Raw genomic sequence first — 13,049 nt, forward strand, 5'->3', positions numbered from 1 at the left:
CCCCGGGGCTGCGCACCCCGTCTAGCCGCTGAGGCTCCATGGCCTCCACCCCCCCGGGGCCCTTGGGCCGGGTTCCCTGTGCGTCACCCCGCCATGTCACCCGCCCCTGGGTGCTCGTCCCCCTCCACCAGCTGTGGCGCCGCCGTCCTCCCCCCCATCCTCAGTTGTTGCTCCAGGGAGCCCCTTTGGACCGGGAGCGCCATGTTGGTTTACCCCAGGTTGCCAGCCCCGTCAGCGGCAGTGACTTGCTGCCTGGTTTTTACTGTACTTATTGCCGGACTAGGAACCAACAGGTTCTGCTCGTTGCTTATTCACCCAGTTGCAGCCATCCAAGGTGAGCTGAGATGAAAATAAACTGGAATTTTAGATTTTAATTGCAGAGATGTGGGGGCCCCAGGCACCAACATGGCTGGTTTGTACCATGGAAGGCAGGGGGGTCACAGCACCCGGGTGCATTTGGCCATGATACACAAGTCAGGTGCCAATCTGCCACCGTGCTGCACAAAAAAAAAATGCTTCTTCCCGATCAGGGATTAAGATTGTGCTCCGTCTCGAACCCGGTGAGTTCTTAAAAAAGTCAAAATTGACTCTGAAATTTTTGAAATACCACTTGTGGGAATAGCAACAAACCACCAAGGGCATGCTTGAGTGTAGCAAGATCATTTAATTCAACTAAGAAAAAAAAAAAAACAGACAAGGTTTTGCATTTTCTCCTGCACGGTTGTGTCACTAGATGGCCTTCCAGACCGAATGCAAACACGACCGCGCTCCGCATCTCTTTCAAGAAAGACTCTGCTTTGTGCAGAGGGCAAACAAAAAGCAAGAAAAGGGTATTTCGGCAATAGGGAGGAGGAAGGACATGTTAATAAATAACCAACGAACTGTTATATATTATTATTAATAATAATAATAATAATAAAGCAGCCAAATGCACACCTATTTAAAGCTAACCATTTTACTGAGGAAAAAGTTGATGACAGTGTGTAGAATACAAAAGCTGTCAAAAAGATTTTATGAACCACGATCTTCTACATCTTATCTGGAACACAGTAAAATCATCAGCTCCTGTTGGCTGTAATGGCACAGGGAGGAATGGTCCGGGAAAGAATTGGTTTACCCTGAAACGATTTATTTGGACCTGGCTCAAAATCAGCATCACACTATGTATGATACGATCAACAGATAGACTTAGTAGTCTTCCTGTAACCAAATACTGTAATTCAGTTGGGTTTTTTTTTCAATAATTGCTATGAAAGCTTTTTGGGGGATAAAAGTATTTTGTGGGTCACTTCAATTGGGGTTTTTTGCTTTTTTGTTGTTTTTTTGCAAGTCTCGCAAACCAATCTTTACATTTCTCAGAGCTTTGTCTCCTTTTACATTTTATATTTAAGGAAACTTTTTAGATTTGTATACCTTCAGATTCAGGATGAAACAATATAAAATGAGCAGATTATAAAATCAACTGGAAACACTCAAAAGACTGTTTTTAAGTAATGGATGTTCTATTTCTAGTGAGTCAACTTAGTATTGATGAAATATGGCATTTCTGTGTCTCGGTTCTTTGTTTTTAATTAACAGGTATGCAGTGCTTTAGGCATATAAAGTCCTATGCAAAAGCTACGCATATTTTGCAGATTCTGAAAAACTAAAGTCTAATATGGAATTCTGACAGTGATTTAAATGAAGGGAGATTCAACCCTGTGTTGGTAAAATTCAAATCTAATCATTATTAATTGTAAGTGTCCTTCTCCTCCTTCTGTTTTGACCTGTATATTGATTTTGGCCCAAGTTCTGTTTCATCTAAAGCTCACACATCAGCAGCTCATGAGTCAATATGCATATAGAGATTTACAGTGAGTGTACCAAACCCAAGATTTTAATGGGGTATGGTAAATATCTGTGTTCCAGTCTTGTTACCAATTTGTCACTTCATGATTGCCAAGGAAAATAATAGGAAGGAGTGAAAGGTTAGGACACTGCCTAGGAAAACTGCTTGAAGCTTATGATTTTTAAAAGATGATTTAACACTTTAGATGGTATTGATAGGTAAGTCAGGTTATGAGGACACCCAAAAAAGATGCCCAGATTAGGTCCAATATTGAAGCTATGACTTTTTAACAATACAGGGTGATGAATTAAATTGATACTCCACTTCCCAAAACACCAAGCCTGGGGAAAAGTGCTTGCAACCTCCTGGGCAGTTCTGGCACAACAGAAGAACCTCAAGGCATATCCTCAGCTTGACCTCCTCAGGAAGCAACACCAATGCACTTGTGCTGCCTCTGTCCCTTGTGACGTGCTTGAAGAAGTCAAGGAAACCAAGATTCAGTAATATTACAAGCCCATGAGTTTTGTAACTATAGAGAGTCAAATGAGGGAAGAGAAGCATAATTATAAGCTTTTCTGCTCACAAAATACTGTTTTAAATAGTACCTATGTTAACAGATTTGACAAAATATTCTGGTTAGCTACGTTCTTCTATTTGGAGGCACTGTGAATGCTGTAAAAGTTTTTAAGTTTCCAGTCAATTAAGTTCTATCATAAGGCATGCCCTTAGGCTAAAAAGCATGGCTTGCAGCAATATTTTTAATGGAAAATACAACTATTTTAGCTAACCAGCAAGGTCTCAGACTAATGGTACTTCCTTGTAGCCACAATTGCAGAGAAGAGTTAACAGCACACGCCATCTGCTGTATACTCATTTTATTAGTTTATATGGTAATATAAAGTAGACAGGAATGAGGACTTTTTCTTCCTAAATGTCTTTAGACCTATGTTTTTGAAATTCACTAAAGAATTTTCTTCTTGATAATACAGACCCCAGCTTTACAAAGATTTAAACATAAACTTAAAAATAAGGACGAGTAGCCCCATTTATGTTGAAGGAAATATTAATGAACTTAGTTAAGAATGTGCCTAACAAGACAGAGTCTTAAATATTTATTTTTAGCACTACCAGTGATATTAATTATTTGTGTTTTCAGCGATGAATTCCCACTACAGCATGTACATACAGAGCAAGAGACAACGCCCTGAGTTTACAATAGGAAAGACAGACCCTAACGAATGGAACTTACCATGTAAGTAGAGTGAATTTCTGAGAATTTTCAGATGAACAATTGCTGGTCGTGTGCACAGACCCTTACTGAAGAACAATCTCTGCCCCACAGAATTTAGTGTGAACTGACAGGGTGGGTAGGGAAGGAGAAACTGTGATGTAGGAGAGCTGAACTGTGCCTTGCACACACAGAGGAGTTATGGGTGACAGTACCAGCGTAAGAGGAGAAGAGAAGCCTATGACAAAGCTAGGAATATACTCAAGGTAATTCAATTTGTTTACAGAACAACTGTACAAAACTGTTTTTTCAGCTGTGTTTTTGCTCACAGTGCCAAAACTCTTTTGACCCTCACTCAACCCTGAAACTATCTCTTTTCAAAATCAAAGCTCCCCGTCTCCTTGACTTTCAGCTGCTTCTCAGTATCCATTTCTGCAGTGTTTCTTGCTGTTTCTCTTGCACATGCAGAGCTCTACCATCTGGTCCTCATGGCCTGATATTTTACACACACGCCCCCATCCCGAAAAATCCCTTGGGCCACATGATTCACCATCTATTCAAACCTTGCCATGTGCCTGTTTTTTGTGTAGTAGCCCCTACTGATGTAAATCCCTTGTTTCATAAGGGCTCTCAATTGCCTTTTTCATTGAAGGCAAGGTGGCTGTGACACCTGCCAGTTTCTAAGACGTTTAATGCAACCTAAAGCATTATTACATTGTTGTTTGGCTGAGCAGGAACTGTATTTTCTTCTCCCAGTGGAAAGTGCTGCCAGAAAGGTATTAACTTTCTAGACTATTAAGTAATGTGGAAAAATTATATTTCAATAAGAAAATTTCCTTTCTGCCTTTCCATGCCTTAGGAATATAGTTCCTGTTTCACTTGGCTTAAGTACCCCATGTGCTAAATCAGTGCAAAAATCTTTCAATAAACTCTACATAAAATCTGTCCAAATGCTACCATAGAGTTCAGAGGGCTATGAAAGAAAACAGGACAACGGTCTGCGACAGGAGGTGTTAGCCAAATTAGATACACAACTCAGCAAAATCAGGCAGCAAATACTCAGGCACTTTGATGTAGTTTGGACAGATTTTGATCATAAACTGCACACTGACTACTACCTAGAGAGCAGCTATTTATAGGGAACACATACTGTTTCTTGGGTTATTTTCTCTTGGTATGCTTTAAATCAGGGGTGCCAACTCTGTGGGCCAAGTATGGCCTACCTGATATATGTGTGGCCAACGTGCTGTATTTTGAATCTCACCTCTCATTAGAAACTAGGTTCTTGGCTTTGCAGCTGTGGGATAAAAAAACACCCCCACTTTACAAATCCGAAGAGTGTGTAAATCAACATGGTAAGGCCTCAGCCTGATACAGTAGGTGCTTGGGGGCTGTTTCAAGTTTCTGTTCCTCACTGAAATGTGAATTCTCAAGCTGAGTTCTGTTGTAAAGAATGGGAAACACAAGGTTAAGATCATCCTATGCTTTTCGGGAACATCAAACACAATGACTGATCTCTGAAAAGCATGAAATGAACAAGCAAGTATCTGCCAACACCACCATAACTCTGCCCCCGTGGATCTGGGCGCTATGTGTGTCTCCCAGATGTGCTGGCACAGCTTCACCAAGCGATGGGGTGGAATTTGTCAACACAGGCTGGCAGAGCTATCGCAGTGATGCTGGATTTCATCCTTTACCTCTGTGCTGAGAAGTGAATCCAGAGCTTTGCCGGAGAGAGAGGGATTCAAAATGCCTTGTTTCAGGCGAGATCTGCAGGTTGTGTTTGCGCTGGTAGCTGTGGTTGGTTTTACCATGGGAACAGTCAGAAGGAGCGGGTTCAGGAGTGATGCACAGGCTTCCTCGTGGCTGAGTGAGAGGACAGGGCTCTGCTACAGATCTGCACGAAATTAATCAGCGTCAGATGCTTTTCTGCATCCAGATCTGCAGCAGAGAATAAATCCCATCAGGAAGTAATTTTGGGAGAGGGGCTGTAAATAGCTTCCCTTGCAACACAATGTGTTTTTACCCAGTATCCAACCCATCTCTAGTATACAGCCCTAAAATCCCTCTGGTTTATGCCTTCCTGTGTTTTCATTAACCAACACTCCACCTGACCCAGCAAGCACTGAGATACTATTTTTTTCTGAATCAGAGCACTCTCTGCAGTATCTGCTTTTTTCAGATTACTTTTCCCTTCTCCCGTTCCCAAAATATGTAATTCCTGGTAGAGACAATAGATTTTCTTTTAATGTACTTGCTGGTTTAGAGACAAGGGAGGGCTGAAACCAATAGGAGTGTATATTAGGATGACTACAGCACCAGAACAGGAGTTGCATTTGGCTTCTTCAGCTTATGCAGCAGGGAGAAGTATGGAGTAGGTGAGTCCACTGTGGATGGCCAAATCTGGGTTGTGCTCCCCAAAAGTTGATCGTTAGATTGCACTAAACCTGAAAAGTGCGTAGTTGTACTTACTTTGTGAGGCTTTTGAGAACTCAAGTTTAAATGATCCCAGGTTTGGTTTGCTAAATATGCTTTCCACTATGTGAGCTACAGTGCAGCCTGAACAAGCATGTGTTTTTCAGAGCCATTGGAGGAGTCAGGCTTTGATCAACACTTCTCTGCTGCATTGGTTGTGCAATAGCCATCACTCTTGCATCTGGCCCAGGCAGGAAGCTCTCAAACCTTTTGACAATAATGTGGGGAAATTGGGAATATTCACAGGAGGAGAAAAAAGGATGGCAAAGTAGGCTGTAAGAGAAAGGACTGTGGATGAAATAGGGGTAAGCTTTTGCTGAGTAATGTATGACACTGACATTAAGGGCAGTTAACGTGTGAAGTTTGTGTCCTCCCCTCTGGTATTTGTGCAAACTTCCTACACAAAGGCAGCAACTGCAGACTGAAGAGATTATAAAATCCTCTGTTTATATCCTAATGGGAGACACCATCATTTCTGCCTGTTTTTTGTTGAGTGTACGGGGAGAGCTAAGCAGGAAGCACTTGCTTCGTCATTGTCTGGCTGGGGAAAAGCTCATACGTAGGGATGGAGGCTTGGCAGGAGCCAGAGAGGCTTGTGGCTTGTCAGTGCATTGCTAGACAAAGGACAGGCCCAGACTGAGTCTATCTCAGGCCTGAGAGTAGCCATTAACCCATCCAGAGCAATCCTGCAAAGACACAGTGACGCTCAGAGCAGGCTAATTAATAACTTGAGGCGCTGGAAATAAACCCAGTTGTAACCGTGTCATGTTTGCTTTAGAGCTGTGATTTTTGGCCTGTGCCACACTTCAGGGAGCTGGACGGGTTGACAGTGCAGAGTGGCCTGGCTGGATATCCTCACTGCGAGCCACCAGAGCGGGTCAGGAAGGTGTTTGAGCAATCATGGCAGTGCTGTGGTCTGGTGTGTGCAGGCACGTGGAGGGCAGCAGCCCTTCAGTGCTGCTCCAGCCCATGGGTCGTCGCCAAACACAGGCTGGCACACTGCCCTGCGTGAGCTCGACACCGCTGTCCTTGATGGCATGTTTCCTGCGCACTTCTCCCTTCCTACACACATTTCACCCTTTGTAACTCTCATCATAACAACAGGCACACTGTCAACTTCCCAGTTGCTTACTGGGATTAACACAGTAGCTCTGATTTCTTAAGGCAGGGAGATTTCCTGGTTAAAACCATTCTAATTAAACTTACATCTCCCATAATGCTAAAAACGCCCCTGTGTGAACGGCAGCTGAATCTACTTGTAAAATGTCAGTGCCCCTAGACCTTTAATGGACTTAGGAGTCTAACAATAGTATAAACAGTGCCTGTTCAAAGATACAGGACTCCAGACTAATGGAAGAAGGAAGCAAATATAGCATCCCTCCAAATCAGACATCTTAAGACAAAAACCTTCCAAGTATAAACCACATCTGGCCGCACGTTTGTGAAGTTTTTTATTGGCTTGAGATATACACACCCACACCCACAGAGCCCATAGCAAATCTTTTCCACTGCATATCTGGGTGGGCACCTCTGTTTTCCTTTTAGGACTCAGTTTTGGAGTTGGGCAAGTGTTCTCAGTCAACAAACCTCCAAGCAAGCCAGAGCTGGCCACAGAGGAGGGCAACAGCTGCACGAGCTTTCATTCCTCTCCCCACCCTCCCGTACAAATGTGCCCCTCAATCCTGTGTCTGGAGGAGCCAGAGAGTAACATATAGCTCCCCTGCTTCTCTGCCAGCTCTACTGGCATTTCCTATTACGCAGCCAATTGCATGTTAGGCACCAAGACCATAAAGTATTTTTTTCACGTGGGCAGCTGAGTGGTGGTGGAACTAGAATCTCTTTTGGTCACACACACACCCCCCACACCCCCCCCCGCAGATGTTCATGACACTTTTTTGACCACCCCACCCCATGCAACACGTCAGGCGTTTGTGATAATTTGCTGCCACAGGAACCACTTCCTGCACGCTGCTAGCAGCAAGTCTTTCCGGACTGCTGGCAGGCATTGTGCAGGGAAAAGGGAATACTACAATGTGCAGGGAAAGGTGTCGTGAAGTAAAGGGAACCCTGTTCTCGATCAGCAGCTCCCAGGAGAGGGGGAGAAAAGCAGCGATGGCTTTGCAGATTTAGTGGAAACTAACTTCAGTTAGGAATTAGTGATGGCCTGCCCTCTTGAAGGTTAAAACAATTAACTTACCTGGAAAAGGTACTTTAATTTATGACTTACCCTGAAAAAACAAAAAAAGATACATCAAATACAAAAATAAATTATAAACTAGGCAAAGATTCCTGCAGGAATCAAGTCTAAACAAAAGGCAGGGACTATGCAGTGAGAAAAGCACAAATGGCAGGGACTGAAATGTAAAACCTACAGTTCACTGCGAAACATGAAAGATGCTGTTGTATTCCACACCTCCTCTTCCCGGGTGTAGCTGTCTCCACAAGGTGAAGGGCAGTAATGAATCAAGCTCCTTCCCTCTCTTCCTGTATTTTCTATTCAATTATTCACAGGCTGTGCAAGTTCTGCTTTATTTCCCCTCTCCATATGCCACACTCTCCTCCTGGGGTTTTTTTATTCCGAACTGTGCATTTGGCCTCTCTCCCATTTCTTTCTCCTCGGTGTGTGCCCCCTGCTCTGCTAAGATCTGCTGTCTTTGTAACCTCCGCTGTGCACATATGCTGGCTCTCCCTCTCCCCTCCCCACCATCCCCTGCTTCTGGGCCATCAAGTGTCCCTTCCCTTCACTCCAGCATTTTTGCCAGGGGGCCCATCAGCCAGCCAGAAAAGGAACAATTTTGCTATGGCCACTGCTCCCGTCTTCATGCTGCCGGCTCCTCTCCACCGATCAAGGGGAACCCATGTTGCTCCCGTAGCACAGCTGATTGGTAGCGAGAGCAAAGACGGCTCTGCAGCTGCTTAGCAACTGGGAGCTGGTGTTATGCAGCAAAGAAAGGCAATGGATAGCACAACATTCGTTAATTCTGCGTCTTCTGGCCCACTCGGCTGAAAACCGTGGTGTAGTGGACCAGCTGGGGCACTCCCAACTGTCCTGTCAAAAAATAAATCATGATGAGGATCCTTAAGTACAGATCTGAGAGCAATGGCGACAATGTCAAGGGCAAAACTGTCCTGGTCTTGTGTCATATGTTGTTTGCATCACACCAGTTAGAGGAAACTGCTCTGATTTGCAAGCTAAACTCATTCCATTTGATCTCTGTCATCACTTTTCTGGCTGCAACATTTTATACTCCATCACTTATAATGAGAATGCTCCCTGTATGCACTGCAGTTGTTAAAAAGGCTCTCAGGTCTCCAGCTACCATGGAATCTAGACTGTTTAATGATAAGTGTCCAGGAAAACAAGTATTTTAATACAAAAATATCCTTCCAGATTACTTCTCTGTATCTTCATTTCCTTTTGGTGCAAGCTCTGCGAGTGCCTGAATTTTTCAAATGGTACATTCTTTTCATTCTTTTTTTTTTTTTTGGTAAAACTGTACTGTTGAGGCCATGAAGCACTGAAATGTTTAGTAATCTGATAGCTTTAGAATGTTGATTAGAATTGCCAACCTTATTTCATGAGTTTTAGAAGATTGAAAGAATTCTAAAAAGTAACAGGTTGTACATTCTGATGGGAATCATAGCATTTCAATAGCAGCTGCATTTCAATAGGCAAGAAGCAACACAAAGCATTCTGCAAGTCAGGTGTTGAAACAGCTTCTTTATTCCTTTATACCTCAAGAATGATTAGATCTTTGAAAGCACTCACCACCTTACAGAGGTGGCTTTGTCAGGATACTAGCAGAAATAAAATGAAGATACATTTTAAAAGAAACTAAAACCCCAGCCCTGGCAAATATCCAACATGTCTGTCAAAAGTTGTACAGATCTTAAACAAAATAAATGTTTGTTCTGCTACTGGGTATTGCCATACATCTCTTTGCACTCCAGCAGCCAAACACCACAGCAGACTAGCGCTTCCTTGTCATTGTTCAATGCTTACATCCCATGCATCCTCAAGAGTGTGCTGGGACACAGGTGAAATCAGCCAGGAGGTTGCTTATTTTGGCTGAGAAATCCCCTAGAGAGATCTGCTGTCCTTAAGAAAAAATTAGAATTTTAATGGCAAAAAACCTGAACGGGCAAATACCCTGTCCATATTCCTACTCAGTATTCCTTTGATATTCTTAGCCTGGTTTCCTAAAAATAGAAGTCTAATGTGACTGTGTTGTTCTGTGTAATTTTTCCTCTCCTTCCTCCAATCTCTATCAAATTTGGCAGTGGGGAAGAAGTCCCAATCATATTTAACTCTTGAGTAGAGTACGCAGTAGAGGTACCACCCTGGTCTTGGGGAAGGGCAGGCAGAACTCAGCCCGTGCCCACACCAAGGGGCGGGACTGCCACCTCCTTGGCCCCTCTGGAGTTCCCAGCCAGCACATTACCCCCTGCTCTGTCAGACAGGGTAAGCAGGACGGGGAAAGAGCTAGAAGATTTGTTAGGGGGAATTTATGGACACAAATCCATGGGAGACAAAGCTTCGTGACTTTAGCTGCTGAGAGAGAAACTGTTTTAAGAAACTGCAGGGTTTGGTGGTAAATGGTAATAGCACTAGTAGGAGATTTCTGCAAGAGGGCTGATGTGCCATACTTCAACCCCTGTGAAGCACTGACGTGATTCCGAGTAAAAGAATCTAAGAGGAAGCATCATCAAATCGATCAGAATCCATCTAAAAGGAAGGTCTCAAAATGCAGTTGTAACCACTGTCTCCTAGAGCTGTCTTTTATGGGTCCTGCAACTACCTGTTTTGCACCCTACATTAAATAATGGCTACCTTATAGACACCAGGGCAGAGAAACGCTGCAGTGTGCTTCCTGGCTCCCTTCCAGCTCCTCGACTGGGCTTTCTTCCCATGGAACTGGGGTGTGACAAGAGGATGGTGTACATCCACACCTCCTCCTGACACAGTATTGACACAGCTGAGGTGTACACAGACCTGGAACCAGGAAACTCCTACAGTGGAGACAGAAGCAGTTGTTTATCTGGAAGAAAATATAAAATCATTACCAATCAAGTTTGCAGGTGACACTCAACAGTAGCAGGAGGGGGTATTATATTAAAAAAAAAAGGCCATTGCAAGCAACAATGCTGTCTGAGGACTTGTCCTTTTCAAGGGGGCCAAGTGTAAAGCCGTACGTGCAGAACAAAGAGCACAAACCAATGGTATGGCGACACCGTCCCAGGAAGGAGCAGATCTGAAAAGATTTCAGGAGCCGAGCTGGGAAACCATCTGAACATGGGCTGGTGTAATCCCTGAATGTCCAACAGAGACATCACATCCAGGAGGGCTGTGGCCGCAGGTACGATCACCGCCGATCGCTCCCTCTGACCCCTTCTGCCCAGATCAAAATGGTGAAAAACTAGAGTGTTCACAGGGACCCGCGACAGGAACGATTACAGGATTAGTAAAGATGGACCCGAGGGGGAGCTCTGCAAGTCTGCAACGCCAGTGTTAAACGCTCAGTTGATCAGACTGTACGGCTACACAGGGACGGAAATCTGGTAATGGAGCATTCCTCCGTCAAGCAGACTGAGCTACAGCAACATCCAGAAACTGAAAGCAGAAACTAGACGAGTTTAAAAAAGGTATTTTGATTTCTAGTCTGTCAGGTAGATTTTGATGGAAACAACTTACGTTACTGTTACTCTCTCTCTCTCTCTCTCACAACCTATTTTAAAGTGAAAAATGATGTTTTTCTAAGCTGCAGATATGCCGAGTTAAATTCTTTCAAATCAGAAAAAGCAACAAACTCACAAAAATCTTATGACCTAAATAATTCAGGAAGTCGAACCAGATGAACCTAGGTCTCTTTTGTCCTTTATAATCTATTAATCTAGTTTCCTTGCACAAGCAGTGGATTGTGACATGAAAACCTTCAATATAAAGGATTCTGTGTACAAGCCAGTCTAAAACAAAACGTTGTAAACAGTCACGATCATTGTTTGGCAGAACAGCTGCATATTTTTTTATTTCACTTTGCCTCTCAATCTAATTTGCTCTTGTTGCAACACTTTGCCAAAGAAATTAAATCACTTCTTATTGATAACAGACAGTGAAATAATTAGCATAAGAGTTTTCCACTCAACAATGCAGGGGAGGGACGCTGTGGGCAAGAACAAACCCCTTTGCTTCAAGAATGTGCATAGAGTCACCACAAGCTGTTCAGAGAAAAAAAAAAAAAATTCCCCCCCCTTTCCCCTGAAAGATCTCTTTCTTTCTCTAAGGAGTCTCAAGCAATAAACCAGGGTCAATCTAACTCAAGTATGAAAGTCTGGTTTGACCTTTCTGGGATTTAAACACACTGTACCAGAACATTTAAAGCTTTTCAGATACGAGGTTCAGCCATGAAACCACCCACTCCGAGAGTGCAACCGGTCTCAACTGCCTTGGTGACTTTTAAACTACATTTAACATTACAGTCATTTAGAAACTCTTAAAAAAACGGAAAGAAATTTTCAGCTCAGACTTACAAAAACCATTTCCAGAAGTGCTGAGGACCCGCACAATTCACTGGGTCCGCACGGCGGGCTCGCCGTACAACGCCTGCTGCCCCAGCAATTTCTGGCCCTGGCTCGCACGTACGCAGCGCCAGGCACCCGCTTTAGGACCTCTCCCAGCTGGAGAACTTCATGGATTCTACCATCGGGAACAGCCGTCCTGAACAATGATTAATTGCAGACAAAGATCACAGTCCTGGAAAAATGCGCAGAGAGGTGCAAGTAGAGACAAAGCTGTCTAAGCTCCCACAGTATTATGGTCTGGCTGGATCGTTTCAAAGCCTGTGTTAGGCAGAGCTAGTTTGCTTCAGGGCTAAACAGACCAACGTTAAGCTTTAAATGCAGGTATTGCTAATATCCAAATATCTATTTAAACGTAAATTTTAAATCCCAGGAAAGCTAACAGCCGATGCTGTTTAAATCTGACCTTTTTAAAAACCACTTCACGTGCTGACTTAACTCATTATGATGCAAGTTGCAGAAACGTTTTCATTACAGTTCAAAAACCCCCTGCAAAACAAGGAACAGATCTACACCGTACTTTGATCTACACGTCGCCTGCTTCGGCCATTTCCAGGAAGCTGAAATGCTTTTCACCTCTGTTGAGAAACAGCAGAGGAGCATTTTAATGGCGTTTAGCTAAGAATAACGTCACCGTTTCTTCCAAGTTTACTAGCAGGTTATTATTTAAAGCAATTGTAAAGCAGGCAGGCAGTCACACTGCTGGCACAAGCGAGGGCCAGGCGTTTCCAGGCGCTCTGTCTCGCAGGGACCGGGCGGAGGGGCTGGCGGCCGCCATGGCTCCCGCAGCCCCGAGAGGGGGGCACGGTAGCCGTTTTTAAGCCAGCCTGGCAGTGCGGAGACTTCTTTTTTTTTTTTTTTCTCCCCTCCATGGAAACGTGTTATGTTTTGTGCGGACGGTTTGTCGCTTGTTCTCGACAGAGCCTGACCCGGTGAGGACCG

Source organism: Athene cunicularia (genome assembly GCF_003259725.1).
Source record: "Athene cunicularia isolate RWA chromosome 15 unlocalized genomic scaffold, athCun1 chr15_part1, whole genome shotgun sequence".
Lineage (NCBI taxonomy): Eukaryota > Metazoa > Chordata > Aves > Strigiformes > Strigidae > Athene > Athene cunicularia.